This window comes from Gorilla gorilla, chromosome 15 (assembly GCF_029281585.2).
Source record: "Gorilla gorilla gorilla isolate KB3781 chromosome 15, NHGRI_mGorGor1-v2.1_pri, whole genome shotgun sequence".
Classification (NCBI taxonomy): Eukaryota; Metazoa; Chordata; class Mammalia; order Primates; family Hominidae; genus Gorilla; species Gorilla gorilla.
Genome location: NC_073239.2, coordinates 20,203,379 through 20,219,105, shown reverse-complemented (window position 1 = coordinate 20,219,105; position 15,727 = coordinate 20,203,379). Strand labels below are relative to the sequence as shown.

At 40.1% G+C, this 15,727-nt stretch overlaps 1 long non-coding RNA gene across 1 annotated transcript in view; it reads left to right on the top strand.

Moving 5' to 3' along the window:
• Positions 1–13,123, top strand: part of LOC129526547 (uncharacterized) — a 127,784-nt gene extending 114,661 nt beyond the window's left edge. Inside the window, exon 4 of the long non-coding RNA XR_008671222.2 lies at positions 13,052–13,123. This is a non-coding gene — a long non-coding RNA (uncharacterized lncRNA). The remainder of the gene's footprint in view (positions 1–13,051) is intronic.
• The last annotated feature ends 2,604 nt before the right edge of the window (positions 13,124–15,727 follow it).

Here is a 15,727-nt window from a genome sequence, read left to right as displayed (position 1 = left end):
GCTTTTCTAGATCTCTGGAACTGCCTTGTATTTCTTTTAAAATGGGTTCAAATGACCTTGACAATATGTATCAAAAGCCTTGAAAATGCACGTGTTTTTTGACCTGACAATTCTACTTCTAAGACTCTATTCTGGGAAAGAATCAGACATTTGGACAAATATTAATTTATAAGGATGTTGACTGCAGTATTGTTTATACCAGTGAACATAAGGAATGTGAGAAATAATCTGAACTATAGGAGATTGATTAAAGTGCTATAAATATATGTGATGGTATATTATGAAGATATTTCAAAAATCAACTTAAAGTATTTACAAAAGTGTTCATGATATAGCAAGTAATATATAAAGGCCAGGGAGGGATATGGGAACTCTCCAAACTTTCTACTTATTTTTCTGTAAACTTAAAACTGCTCTAAAAAATAAACTCTATTATTTTTAAAAAACTATGTAAACTATAAATAAATAAATGTTACAAAGCAGTATGTTTTGTATGATTCCTATTTATAAAGCCAAAAGACTATATTTTATATATATATATATTTTGAGATGGAGTCTTGCTGTCACCCAGGCTGGAGTGCAGGGGTGCAATCTCGGCTCACTGCAACCTCCACCTCCCAGGTTCAAGTGATTCTCCTGCCTCAGCCTCCCGAGTAGCTGTGATTACAGGTGTGCACCACTGTGCCAGGCTAATTTTTATATTTTTAGTAGAGGCAGGGTTTCACCAGCTTGGCCAGGCTGATCTCGAACTCCTGACCTCAGGTGATCCGCCTGCCTCGGCCTCCCAAAGTGCTGGGATTACAGGCATGAGCCACCACGACTGGGCTATATTACCAAAATATTAATAGTGGTTTTCCAGTATTACAAACGATAATGATTTTCTTTTTTATATATTTCTACATTCTTCAAATTTCCAAATGATAAGCATAGCAATTTTAAAATCAGAAGAAGAAAACTAGACAAGCAATAAATATTATTTTTTAAAAAGTAGAGTGCTAGTAGGGTTGGAGAGACTATGTCCTGGGTGGCTGAAAACTAGTCCAGACTTTAGGGACCAAATGGAGAAAACTCAGGACTGCGTGAGCCCTGCCACTGAACTTTGTGAAATTTATCAAGGGAAAAAAGGTCTTCAGAACGACAAGTTATAATTCCTAGAGGAACCCTTCAGAATGTCACACTACTCTAAAGACCAGGACTCTATTTCAGCTCACCTCATACCATCTGCAGTGTCTTAATCTACACCATCCTTTCCTGCAGTAAAGAAGGTCTCTTTAAGGAGATTGTCTTGGGCAGCAAGGACAGTCTAGAGAGCTAGGAGCCCACAAGCAAGAGATGGATTTTTAAAGTCTTGCCCTGGGCTTAAGGGAGAAACTCTAGTTTCCCTCAAGGATGTTCCCACTGGTTCTTCTGAGAAAGAACGAAGGCCAGGGTTTCTGGCAGAAGCCCTGTTCAGAAATGAAGTTTTTGTCTTTGATGCAGATGTTTCTGTACTGACTTGGAAATATGTCCAGGGTGCATTGTTAAGGGAGAAAAATTAGGCTTAGAACAACATACAGTATACTAATTTTGGCTAAGAGAGAAAGGAGAAAAACAAAACAACAACAAATATACATATACACTTACATTTCCCTAAAGAAATATTGAGATAATATACAAAAACTAATAAAAGGATTTACCAAAAGGGAGATGGGAAATGGAGTGGACAGAGATGCAGCTATGAGCTATGAGCAAGTTTTCTCAATGAGTATATTTATATCATTTTCATTTTTGAACAGTATTGTCTATTCAAAATAAACAAAATTCTGCCACAGATTAGGGGGAAAATAAGAATAGTCTCTTTGATGGGGATGGCCATGTGCATATCTCTCAGAAATCCCACATGGGGAGCAGGAGGCTAGGACTTCAGGTGGCATAGCATTTTCAACACAAGTCACGTTCATCATAAGGTAGGGGAATCATCAGAGGGTTCCTCTGATGGATGGTATGTGGAGGTGGCCACTTAGGGTCTGGAGGTCAACCTCACAGTATGCTGGGAATCTGTTTGGCATCTTACCAGATCCTGACCACTGTTGCCAGCCAGGTATTTGGACCCACAGCTACTTCTCCACGAGAGAGGCCAAAAAGTCATGTAGTGCCTGGGATATAAACTACTGACCTGCAAGTCTGGGATGCACAGAACCTGGGATGTGTCTGAAGCAGAGCACCTATAGCTGGGCCCAGATTATAGGCCACTTCCAGGTTAAGAGGCCAAGACCTGCAGCTTCCCCCGCTAATTCAAAACCACCTGGGGGATCTACTACTGCCACTGCACCTTACTTGTTCATGAGCACAAAAAGATTGGAAAATGTGACTCATATACCCTTAGGTTATTGACAGTCAATTCCTGGTTACCTACAAGTGGAATTGTCTGGCTGGCTAGGATATGGTCAGTCAGAAGAAGGCTGGGGCTGGATATGACAAATTGGAATTTGTGTATATAAAGGATAAAATGAGTGTACTGAGGAGGAAGGAGAGAGGGATTATTGCATGCCAAAAACAATAGAAAGAGTTCTGCTTCCCTTTTCATTAACCTGGATATGGAGAGGTCAGATCAGATGCCAGAGAAGTTTAGGTGTTGGAGGGATGTTAGAAATAAACTAGTGGAGCTGCTTCATTTTATAAATGAGGAAACTGAATATAGAACATCCATGCAGTTGGTGAAGGAAGGTGTATACATATGCACAGAGATAGAACACGTATGTATTATCTACTCAAAGATACATCTTAGAGTGCTTTTCCATTTCTCAGGCAACTTAATGTATCCTCAGTTTCCTTTAAAATTTTATTATTAGCTCATTCTCATTGCCAAAATGAGTCATGAATACCAGGTTTCAATGTCCATTTATTATTTTGAAGCAACTGCCAAACACTGTGGAAATGGTTCCACTTACCTCCAGAATTTGCCAAAAGAAAAAAAAAAGTCCAATGATGACTGAAACCAGTAATGACTATTTTCTATTTTCTTTTCCCTAAGTAATTGACCATTAATTATAATATCAATAGGCAGTGGGTAAGGAAAGCAGACCCATGTAAGGGCTACATTTCATTTGTAACTGTTTTGTATATATCATAAATCTCTAATATTGGGCTATTGTCACCCTTGATGAATTATTGTAAGCATGTCAGCACATGGTGGAAGTCAAGTACATTCAAATACTACTCAGTCAGAATTGAATTTGGCATGATAGTCTCATAAAAGGGGGCTCAATTGAGAGTTTCCACTTGCCTGCTCTAAACTTGTCACTTGTAGGTGCTAAAGAGCTTGTTGTGTTGGTTTAATTAGTCAACAAATCGGTCCTTACTTGATTGCGTGGTCGTATCACATATGTTAACACTTCAGTGTTTGATGGAGATATTAACAAGTGACAAGAGTCTCTTGGTCTGTGGACTTTAAAGAAGAGAAGCTCTTCTATATTATTTCATTTGGCCCTGCCAATATTTATTAGATCATGCAGCCCGCAGGCTGCCAGTTAAAGAAAGACAACACAAACATTTTTCAGGGTTATGCTCATCTGTATCCCCAAGAAGGGTCACAGAACAATCGATGGGAGAAGAGTATAAGAAAGATAAGTGTTTTCTTCCACCGCTTACAAATTCATTATTTGATACAGTTTGCTGCAGACCTCCTTTGAGCTTTTTTCACTTAAAGATAATTTATGACAAGAACAGAGAGGTTCTTGAAAATGCTATAGCAACTGAAGCTGAATGATACCACTCTGGTGCAAGACGCAGCACCAGAGGCTGGTAAATAGGAAGTTTGCATTTGTATGAAGAACTGTATTAGTTAAGCATTCACCCACGGTGGATAAAACAATCATATTAATAGTCAATAAGAGATTAAAGGGAAAAAATTAATAATCAAAATGATTATTTCCAGAAGTGGGGGTAGGGAATAAAAAGTCGGTACCCTGAAAGCTTGCAAAAGACCCGTCTATTCATTTTTTTCTATAGCAGAACAAACAAAAAGGCAGTGCTTACTTTAAAGGACAGGCTTCATTTGTTCTGTCACCGTTCTGTTATGGCTTTTATCTGTGCATTAGCAAGAATCAGGTTTCCACACCATGTGCAGTCATGATGTGAAGTCTATGGACCAGAGCCACCAGATAGTTCCTCTGGGCAGGACATTGCTTTGCAAAAAACACTTAAATGACTGCCAACAATTCGAACACTGTCAGCAGTGACTTGACTAGTGAAGATAATGGGACATAAAACCATGAGTCAAGAGTTTTCTGTCAAGACTCCCTAGCGGGAACTTAAAAAATCCAATTTATTTATCTCTCTTAGGAAACTGCTTGACAACCAAAAGATCCTTGTCTCCTTACCTCACAAAGTAAAGAATTTGCCATCCTTGTCTCCTTACCTCACAAAGTAAAGAATTTGCCATTCCTCTCCTTGGAAGAGCTCACGTTGATTTATTCAGGTTTTTTGTTTGTTTGTTTTTTGTTTTTTGTGTTTTTGAGACGGAGTTTCACTCTGTCGCCCAGGCTGGAGTGCAGTGGCGCCATCTTGGCTTACTGCAAGCTCTGCCTTCCGGGTTCACGCCATTCTCCTGCCTCAGCCTCCCGAGTAGCTGGGACTACAGGCGCCTGCCACCACGCCCGGCTAATTTTTTGTATTTTTAGTAGAGACTGGGTTTCACTTTGTTAGCCAGGATGGTCTCTATCTCCTGACCTCGTGATCCGCCCGCCTCGGCCTCCCAAAGTGCTAGGATTACAGGCGTGGGCCACCGCGCCCGCTGATTTATTCAGTTTTTAATTATCTGCTGGTCACCACGTCAGAGGGTCGAAGCCCAACCCTTGTCCCTTCCTTAATTACCATGTGGAAACTCCCCTGGGCCTAGCCTAAATGTTCAGCTACTGACAAGTGGGAGGAGGTGCACAAGAATAATTAAGGCAACAGTGTCTTTACACAGACATTCTCTACACATGCAAATGTGAAAAGCACAAATAGCAATAGGTTTATGAATATTTTATCTAGGCTAAAAAAAATACTCTTCTGTTAGTTACAGCATCTTCCCAGGGCCACTCCATTTTTAGCCAAGCCCTAGGACTGGAGCAGCTGCAGCCTCGCTGATAATGCTGTTTTCCACTCTTGAGTCAGCAAAGAGAGAGTTAAAGGAGGGAAGCACTCTTCGTCACTTATCTTCACCTCAGTTTTTGCTTAGCCTCAACTGCAAACTAAGGCACTTTAGAAAGTGATTAAACGTCATAACTTCCTTATCCCACCCTCCATCATTGCAAATATTTTTCATTAGAATTATAAATCAACCCCCCAAACCAGCCAATCAGGTTTTACTGGGAAGCAGGCCTTCAATGAATGCTCGTTGATTAATTGATTGATTGACAAGGGTAAATTATGGGTGTTAGCCTAACCAATAGAAACAAGAAATAATTTGACTGAGTGACAGTGTTAATCGTGAAAGGTTAAAGAGGGCAAGATGGGGTGCAGTATGAGGTAGCACAAATTCTTACGTTAAGAATGTGAAAGCTTTGGGAGAATATTTTACTTTGAGGAAGAGAAGGAAAATGGGTTGGTTGGCCTACAAAAGATATGGGTACCCTCAGTGCAAGAATTTTTCTGCACTGAGCTCTAAAGAAAAAAAGAAGAAAGGCAAAGGATACAGAGAATAAAAAGCCATTTGATGTGAGGTGAAGAGGGAGGATTAGGGGGAGGGGAGGGGAGTAAAAGCTGTTTAAGGGAAGCAAAGGAAGGAAGAAGGGAAACAGGCTCCTGTGTGACTTAATTTAAGGCTCAAACTCCTAGTGTTTCCCATTTTTTTTGTATTCTCACTATGCTGTAAAGAATATCCTTGTGCGTATAGCTTTGTGTACTTTGGAAAATTACTGGAGGGAATGGAAATATAAGAGCCTTCCTTACTACTTTCTGTAATTCTTTAATGTTAGAATTTCATATAATCAAAATGTACTGTTTTTACAGTCAGAAAAAAAAAACAGTTCAGAGAAATTAAGTTTAAAAAAAGCTTCAGAGCCGTGACTATCCTCAAAGAGAAGAAAGTAGGAATATCAAATAAGTTTAGCAAGTTAAAGAAGTCGTGGCTATTAAAATTTTTAGTTTACTCAGAAATATTTACTTTAGCTTCCATGAATGGTTTACTTTTTTAAAGCATATCTACTTTTCAGAAAACTTTGTAATTTCCTTCAGTTCTTTGCTTGCTGCCTCAAACAAGAATGAAACCATTTTTCTCAAACTGGTAGAAAAACCTTATTTCAATTATTTTTTCTAGTCCTATACTTCCAGAGGATGGGAAACTGTTCTTAAAAGTGCAATGGACTGACAGAAAGCAGATCCGTGGTTGCCTCCAGGGCTGGGGGAGGGGATTGACTGCAAAGGGGCGCACGGGAATTTACTGGGGTGACAGAAAGATTCCACGTCACAATTAAGGTGGTGGTTACATGATTGTATACATTTGCCAAAATTTACTACATTTACAATTAAAATGAGTGGATTGTATTATACATTGCTCAATAAAACTATTTTTAAGTAGCTTTAGTAATAAGTGAATTAGTGCTTTTTTTTTGGTGAGCATTTGCAAGAATACTCCAAATTCAATAAGAACCAGGATTCTCTTTTCAAAAGTCCAAAAACTAGTAACAAGTGCTGTGTTAGATTTGAAGAGCTGGAAGGACTTTACATACTTAAATTCCATTTTAATCTAGTTGAAACTCCCATAGAAAGAAGAAAAAAATAGATTTTTAAAGTACAGATTTTTATTTAATAATTCTTTAGTTCTTTTCTCTTTTAACTTCCCTGGGGGGAGCAGGGAACTCTCATTCTGGTACCGATATTTTGATTAAAACAAATATCCACCCATTCATTAAAAGTTTCTCTCATATAAAGGAATTCATTTTTTTTCTTGATTGGTGCTAGACTCACAGACAGACAGAAATAAGCTGCCATTCTTCCATTTGATAGCCAGACGCTGCCAGTTGTAGCCAGGGTAGTCATGCTGTTAAATTAGGTCTAATGAAGGAGTAATTGCTTTAGATATAGTGAACCATTTCAAAGAAAACAAGGATTCTAATTGATTTGCAATTTGTTTGGCACATTGCATTGTCTGCGGCTATTGATTAGTCTTCTGGATTTCACACTGCATGTGTTTCCCTTTATTAAGGGAATAACAGGTTACTGATTACTTTCTTTCTGGGTTTAATGTAGCGGTTAATGTCTACTTTGTTCTTGTGTCATGTCACAGGCGAGGAAGGAATAATAGGCAAGTGGGTGGCCCTTTGCTAAGCAACTTCCCTGCTGCTCTGAGCTGTGTGCTCTGAGACAGGCTGAAAAGCAGATCAAGAGAAAGGGTTAGAATAGCAGGACTCACAAGTTAAGGCCTGAGTCAGGCTAGACCCAGCTCAAAACTTGGCTTTCCCCTCCCAGTCAAAGCATAGCATGGGACAAAGCAGCTGGTGGTAGATTTGTTCTTGTATCATTCGATTATTTGTAGACAGGATATGAATCTATGCCCATTGTTTTGCTTAATAGGTATGCATGCTAAATGGATGCAGAAAAAGAATATTTGAGGGTGAGGCCTTTTGGTTCATTTAACCCTTTGGAAAGTGACATTTTGTTGGCACCTGGGAAGCACTTGTTGCTGAGGTGTCGATATGATCATCAAAATGGCTCTTATGTTTATACCAACTGCAGGGGAGGGAGAAAAAGTTCTCAGGGTTGCAGTCATTTCATTGCCCTCAAAGCACAGCAGGAATTATTAGCTTACCCTGGCGTGCCCCTTTGTTTTCCTAGGGCTTTGCTCCTCCAGCAGATACTCATTTAAGGCGAATCCACTGCTTTCTGAAATGTGTTTTGCAATGGTGCACAGAACAGGCACTCACTTAGCGGATCTAATCCTTTCACGGCTCAGCTTGTTAATGTAGCAAACTGCTGAAAATGGGAAATGGATTCTTTAATGAGAACAGTCCCTTCATGGCTTTATTCTCCCAGTCCAACCCCCAGGCATTCATTCAAGTCCCCCCACGCCCGACCTCCCATGCCAGGATCAGGCACCCCCACTTCCCACCCAGCAAGCAGCCCATTTTCCAGCACGAAGTCCCCCATCTCTAGGCCCCTTGCTTCCCCACGACCTTCCCAGAGCCCTTGGAAGCTCACAAATAACAAAGGGGTGTAGGCAGTAAAAGATTCCCTTTCTCTGCTTCAGTTACCTCCTTCCTAAGCCTGAACCCGTCTTTTCCTGTGCTTCAAATCTGACATGGTTATAGCGTGGAGCCTTTTCCTGATAAATTGCAAAGTAGCTAACACCCAGGAATTACATCTAAATTTATCAAATAAACACACTTTTGATATAAACACACTACCCAAGTAGTATAAACACACTACTACTATTATAGATTTAATATCTTTCTTTAACATAGCTTTTGTACTATACAGGTTGAATATCCTTGGGACTAGACATGTTTTGGATATTTTTGGATTTTGGACTATTTGCATATACATAACAAGGTCTCTTGGGATGAGACTCAGGTTTCAACATTAAATTTATTTACGTTTCATATACACCTTATAGACATAGCCTGAAGGTAATTTTAGACAATACGATACTAATTTTGTGCATAGAACAATGTTTGTGTTAAGTGCTATTAAGACTTTTTTTAAAGTGTTAAGACTTTTCCACTTGTGGCATCATGTGAGTACTCAAAAAGTTTTAAATTTTGGAGCATTTTGGGTTTTGGATTTTCAGATTAAGGATGCTCAACCTGAATTGGATTTTATAATGATGCTGATTGCCAAGGGTTTCAAAATGGAGCCAATCAGTGAAAGTTAACTTGGACTGTGGTCTTTATTATTTTTCTTTTACGATTTTTACTCCTGTGGGTCTTCCCGAAGCTTTGGTACTTCTCTAGAAATCCACTCCAAAGAAAAAAAATCAGGCCCGGCACAGTGGTTCACATCTGTAATTCCAGCACTTTGGGAGGCCAAGGTGAGAGGATCACCTGAGGTCAGGAGTTCAAAACCAGCCTGGCCAACATGGCAAAATCCCATCTCTACTAAAAATACAAAAATTAGCTGGGCGTAGTGGTGCACACCTGTAATCCCAGCTTACCCGAGAGGCTGAGGCAGGAGAATCACTTGAACCCGGGAGGTGAAGGTTGCATTGAGCCGACCGAGATCGCCCCACTGCACTCCAGCCTGGGCGACAGAGGGAGACTGTCTCAAAAAAAAAAAAAAAATACTCGAAGCAGGTAAAGTTTAGGTTAAGAAGATATTCAAGATTACTTGGAAGTCATGACAGGGCAGCCTGGAGTTTGAAGTGTGCATTTAAAAGAGAAAATGAGGATAGTTATGCCCATTTTGCCTTAGAGATAGGAAAGTAAATTATGTGTACATGAGCCCAGGTCTTTCCCTCGTCCAAGTTCTTAACTTTGTGTGTGTGTGCCATGGAATCCTTTGGCAATCTGGTGAAGCCTGCGGACCCCTTCTCAGAATAATATTTTTAAATGCATAAAACAAAATACCCAGAATTACAAGGAAAACCAATTGTATTGAAATAAACTTATTAAAATATTTTAAAAACAAATTTATATTCAGCAAGTTCTTTATTGTTTTTTGTTATTAATGAATTTATTGCTTTAAATAACAAGATCTATGGATGGGTGTAGCAATTCCCATAATTTTGAAGTAAGAATGAGTGAGTAATTAAATGTTAATATCTATAATAACTTTACGTGTTATTTTTAAAATCTGTGATTTCTCTTGGTGACATAGTCACAGGTACTGATAATGATTGTTTTTGTTGCCCATATCCATAATTGAAAAAAGTTATGAAAATAAATATAATTTTTTCCATCCAAATTTATGGGCCCCCTAAGTTCTGTCTACAAACCCACAGGATTCTGCCTCCTGCAGTACTAGCCTCTTTCAGTGCTCCATTAGGTGACTGTCATCAGAGCTGTGGGGAGAAGAAACCCAAGAGAAATGGGCATTGGAGGTGCCCAATTGGTGATGCCCTAGACTTTATCCCATCCCACATTATGATTGTCCTGACTTACATGGAGGAGAAATTTTCACCAAATCTTCCCAGGCATTTGTTCATGCCGTTGTCCCCCCATCTATAAAACTCATGTCTATGTAAACAAGCCCATGCACCATGACACATGAAAAGAGGAGAGGCTGACAAAAGCAAAACAGAACAAGCAATAAATTGTGCTTCTTTGCATTATAGGCACCTGATTACAAGACTCACAAGTTTACAAGAACACTTACAATTCAGTGAATAAAATCTTTGCAGAGATTAATAAAATGTGAAAGTGATATAGAGATTATCAAGAAGAACTTAGTTCACATTTAGGTAATGAGAGTTGCCAGATTTAGTAAATAAAAATACAAATATTGCATGGAACATACTTATACTAAAAAAAAATTTCTTGTTTATCTGAAATTCAGATTAACTGGCTGTTCTGTATTTTATCTGGAAATCCTAAATTGACATATTATATGTGGCAAGTAAATCCAAGCAGAGATTATAATTAAGTAACATGAGAGAATTTTTGTTTTACCAGTCAAATAATTTGAACTAAATTCAGAAGTAGCAAGTAAAAACTGTAAAAAGATGGTTTGTTTAAAAATTAAAGAGGACTTTGAGAATGGAAGGAATAAACGGAGAGGGAGTTAAAGGGAGAGAAGGAGGAATAAGGTGAGTCAAAAAGCAGAATGAAGGATAGCTAGTAACAAGCATAGAAAGGTATCCTGATGAAAACCCAGGGAAACTTCTGGCAGCACCTTACTCACTAACTTTCTCTCTCATGACCACCACTCTGCCCAGACTCTTTTGAAATGGATGAAGCCAATGTTGCCTGGGTTTCTGCTTCATTCTGTCAGAGATAAAGGAACCAAGGAACCAAGGCTCAGAGAGATTAAGCAATTTGCCAGAAGTTGCCCAGCCGGGAAGTTGCAGAGCTGTGATTCAAATCCAGGGCTGACACACCATATCTTGCTGCCTCTGTAGCAATTAATGCCTGAGGATTTATTAACCCTACTCCTTCTATTGCCACCTCTCCTGTTTAATATAGAGGATGGAAACTGTCAGGACCTAATAGGTTTCTACCATATGTCAAAAACCCTGAAAGCCCTGTTCTCTGGGGGTCTTTCCATTGTCCAAGGGAGGGCAATTCAATTAATCAGCTGGAAAGCTCACTTCCTGGGAAGGAAGAGACAAGCTCAGTCTAGTTCCTTATTAACAACAACAACAACAAAGCAAAGCCACATCGTGCCAACATATCCCAGCTTTTCATTTACCTCTGGGTCTTGTGAACTTTAAAACTTAGAGTTTTAACATTGAGGAGGGCAGGCTTACATCTCAGTAGCTGGTGGTAGATCTGTGGGCGTCTCTTCCATGCCAGTACTGCATCATAGAGCTATCTGGAACAACAGGTTCTAGAGGCCCCAAAATAAAGATCTCCTTATAGCAAGGGAAAGTGTTATTTTATTATTTCTTTTTATGCCCCAGAGCACAGGAGTAAAGGCACACTTCAGGTCTTCTCTTTGGAAGTCCAGACTTCCTATAAAACACCTAAGATGATGTGGGGTCATCTTAGGTGTTTTATAGGTGTTCACATCTTGGATGTGATGCCGGGTCAGCCCAGCCAGAGCCCTGCCATCTCCCACAGGGAGCATGCCTGTGTTTAAAGCTGCTCCAAGGAGAAGCTTCCCTGAGTGAAGTTCCAACCATCTGACCTTATCTAAACCCTGGATCCCATCATCCCATGTTGATATTCAGATATTTCCCCCCTTTGTAGAGGCATTTTCTCTTGCTTTATTACAAGTGGTATCAATAGGTTATTTATATTTTGAACCCTATTGAAAAGAGGATTATACCAGGGCATTTAATTTCAGTTAAGAAAATATAGAAATTACTCCCACATATGAAAAGCAGTGCTGTAAAATGAAAGAAAATAGTTCACTTCTCGCTGTCACAGCAGTCGCACTGGTAAGTACTCCTAAATTGCTCCACTTTGCTATTGTCTGAAGTCCTTGATAAGCATTCTGCATTTTAAAGCTTTATCTATTTCTCATCATTAAAAAGCTCATTAGTTAGTCAGCATACTGGCACTTTCTTTACAGTTCATAAATTCAGATTAGAACCTTGTGTCCTCTAAATGGTGCCACTCATTAAATCATCCAAAACACTAGTATGGAGATATTTAATGGTAAGATTTAAAATTAGATTTCTAGATTTAGAAGTCTCAATAAAATACCCCAACTGCCTAAAAGTTTTTAAAATGAGATGTAAAATCAACAGGATTTTGGTATGTGACAGAATTCTGAGCTTCTCCACGTGCTATTGCAAAGATGAAATGAGATCGCCTGTGATCAACACTTCGTGTGTTGTACTTGAATGAGGACATAGGGAGTTAGTGCATCCAGGACTAAATTTCTAATGCCAAGGTTTTCTTTTCCTGATACAATGTAATAGTACTTCCTGTTTCCACGGTGGTCAAATTTTGTAGCGATGTCCCTTCCAATATGGCTTTATTGTGAAGTGAATATGTCCTCATTTGAACCCAGGTTCTTTTTTAAAATTTTATTTATTTATTTATTTATTTATTTATTTATTTATTTATTTTTATTTATTTATTGAGACAGTCTCACTCTGTCACCCAGGCTGGAGTGCAGTGGTGCAAGCTCGGCTCACTGCAGCCTCCGCCTCCCAGGTTCAAGCGATTCTCCTGCCTCAGTATCCCAAGTAGCTGGGACTACAGGTGCATACCACCATGCATGGCTAATTTTTATATTTTTAGTAGAGACGGGATTTCACCATGTTGGCCAGGCTGGCCTCGAACTCCTGACCTCAGGTGAGCCACCCACCTTAGCCTCCCAAAGTGCTGGGATTACAAGCGTGAGCCACCACATCTGGCCTATTTCTTTTTTTTTTTTTTATTGAAGTAAAATATACATATAAAACTTACCATCTTTACCATTTTTAAGTGTACAGTTCAGTGGTAATAAATACATTTATATTCTTTTCCTCATTCATCTCCAGAATTTTTGAACACTATTTGGACAGTCTATATACCGGAAGACCATCGGTCACAGAGCAACAAGCCATGGGCAGGTAGGAACCCAGTGACCTCATTGGCCCTGATTCACCCCAGGTAACCTCAAGATGCAGAGAACCTGCCTGAGGATATGGCATAGTGCTGGATATCTTGTTCTGACAGTAGTAATTGGGAGGAAGAGGGGAAAGTGGCAGACTGCCTTGGAAAAGGGATGTACATAGACAAAACATTATCTGTCGTTCTGGCTTAAACCAAGGAGCAAATGTAGCCTTATCAGTCTGTGTTTGAAGTGGAAGTTGAGAAAACTAAGCTCCCATAAAAACCAGGATTGACATTGGATGAAAAAGAATCAAGAGAGCAAGCATTTCTGAGAGTCCCTAATACACACACACACACACACACGTACCTCCTTCATATTCTCCTTTTTTCCCTTTTTTTTTTCTCTCATTTCGTTTTGAGACAGGGTCTTGCTCTGTCATGCAGGCTGAAGGGCAATGGCGCCATCACAGCACACTGCAGCCTTAACCCCCTGGGCTCAAAGCAATCCTCCTTCCTCAGCCTTCTGAGTAGCTGGGACTACTGGCACACACAACAATGCCTGGCTCATTTTTGTATTTTTTTGTAGAGGCAGGGCCTCACTTTGTTGCCCAGGCTGGTCTAAACCCCCTGGCCTCAAGCTATTCTCCTGCCTCGGCCTTCCAAAGTGCTGGGATTATAGATGTGAGCCACTGCGCCAGGCCTCTTCTTTCCGTTTGCTATTTCACCCTGAGGTGGGTACTCTTGACCCTCAGTCCATCCATAACACATTTATACTGCCATCTTTCCCTCAAGTGGCCTACCCAATTCCATTCCGTGTCCCCACGTAGTGAACTAGCTCCTGGTGCAGAGGGGTGAGATAATGAGGCTGAAGGAGGACGGCAGAGCAGCGTGGGGGCAGGGGCACAGGTGGGAGTGGTGCTGGGTGCATACCTAGGAAGCATGGTGTCCCCCAACAAACTGCTTTAGGCTGGGTACAAAGTTTCTTATGGTGGAGAACTTTAGGGATTATGCCTATGTCCTGTGCTGAACTTGACAAGTAGGTGAGTTAAGTTATTTGAGGATGAATAAACTTGACTCTTATTATTGCGCTCACAAAAACTATCTAGAGTGGGGAGAGTGCTCCCTTCTTTGGCTACTTAGCCCCTTGTCCTTCCACGTCCTTCATGGTGACTTTTTGTTTTCTTTCCAAATGGAACCCTCTATTTTATTTTCTAATTTTTATTTTGTTACTTGACAAATACAAGTTGTATGTTTCTGGTGTACAAGTTATAGTGACTTGGCAGTTTTTCTCCTCGGCCATCCCTGACCACAAGGTGGCATTTAGTGGATGGTTAATCATTTTTATCCACTGAAGCTTGTCTTTAAGAATCTTCTGTGACCCCCAAGACCTGGGGTTGCATGGCCCCTTGCTTTGGAAAAAGCATACATGGTTCATTGTTTCCTAAATACTATCCTCTCCCTCTCCACTGCCACTCCCCCACCTTCCATGCCCATATACCCTGAACTTCCCCACCTCCTCCACCCCCAATACTGTGAACATGAAGCCCAAAGAGACCGGTATGAGATTACAAGTTGGGAATCCTAGGTTCTCTTCCCAACTCTTCCAAGCATCTGGGAACCCAAAGTATTTTCTAAACCACTGTCTTGGCATTTCTGTCTGTAAATTTAAAAAATAATAATAATGACTTGGAATATTGGTAAGATGTCACCAGTGAAGAAATGCTGCTAGTTCTTGGAGAATGAAAAAGGCTGTCTGCATGCTATAAGCCACTGTAGCTCTTCTACATAAGCCACAGTTGTTCTTATGTGAGATAATGAAATCCTCTGGTAAGGTACCTTCAAACTGGAATACATGTTTCCTTAGACATGCTGCCTTGCTTTAGTGCCATCATTCTAATACCTTGCTTCACCACTGGAGGGGTGTAGCCTCTCCCAGACTTTCTTCCCACATCTTGGTCAGCCTCTTGAGCTGCGACACACACCTCGAGAGTTTAGCAAAGCATTTTGAAGCTTTGGTTCCATCCTTCCCAAAAGCTCTCTTGGTTCACTGTTTTTCAGGAACTTTAGCTTATATGGATAGCTCACTTTATGCAACAGGTGTGTTATTGGGAGTGGACAATACATTTTGTGTGTGTGTATGGAATTCTGTGTTACACACATAAGAGAAGCTCACTATATCAACAACCTATTTATTTTATTTTATTTTATTTTATTTTATTTTATTTTTTGAGGCAGTGTCTCACTCTATCACCGAGGCTGGTCTCGAGCTCAAGCTCAAGTGATCCTCCTGTCTCAGCCTGCTGAGTAGCTGGGATTACAGGTGTGAGCCACCACACCCAGCTTCAACAATCTATGTGGTAAATTATTTTATAAATCAAAGATCCAATACATTTCTATTTTGAAGAGTAGGTTTTCTTAAAACAAGGTACACCTCCATACCCCATGTCTTTTTGCCATTTAACAAGGACCATCTTAGACTGTGTGGGCTTGCCTTATTGAAGCTCAGTAGTGACGAGCTCTCAGGATGCCTGACTCCAGCCTGCCTACCTCTTCTGGGCAGATCCTACTCATTCCAGTTTCCTCCCACTTAAACAAACAGAATGTGTTGCTGTGTTTTCTCA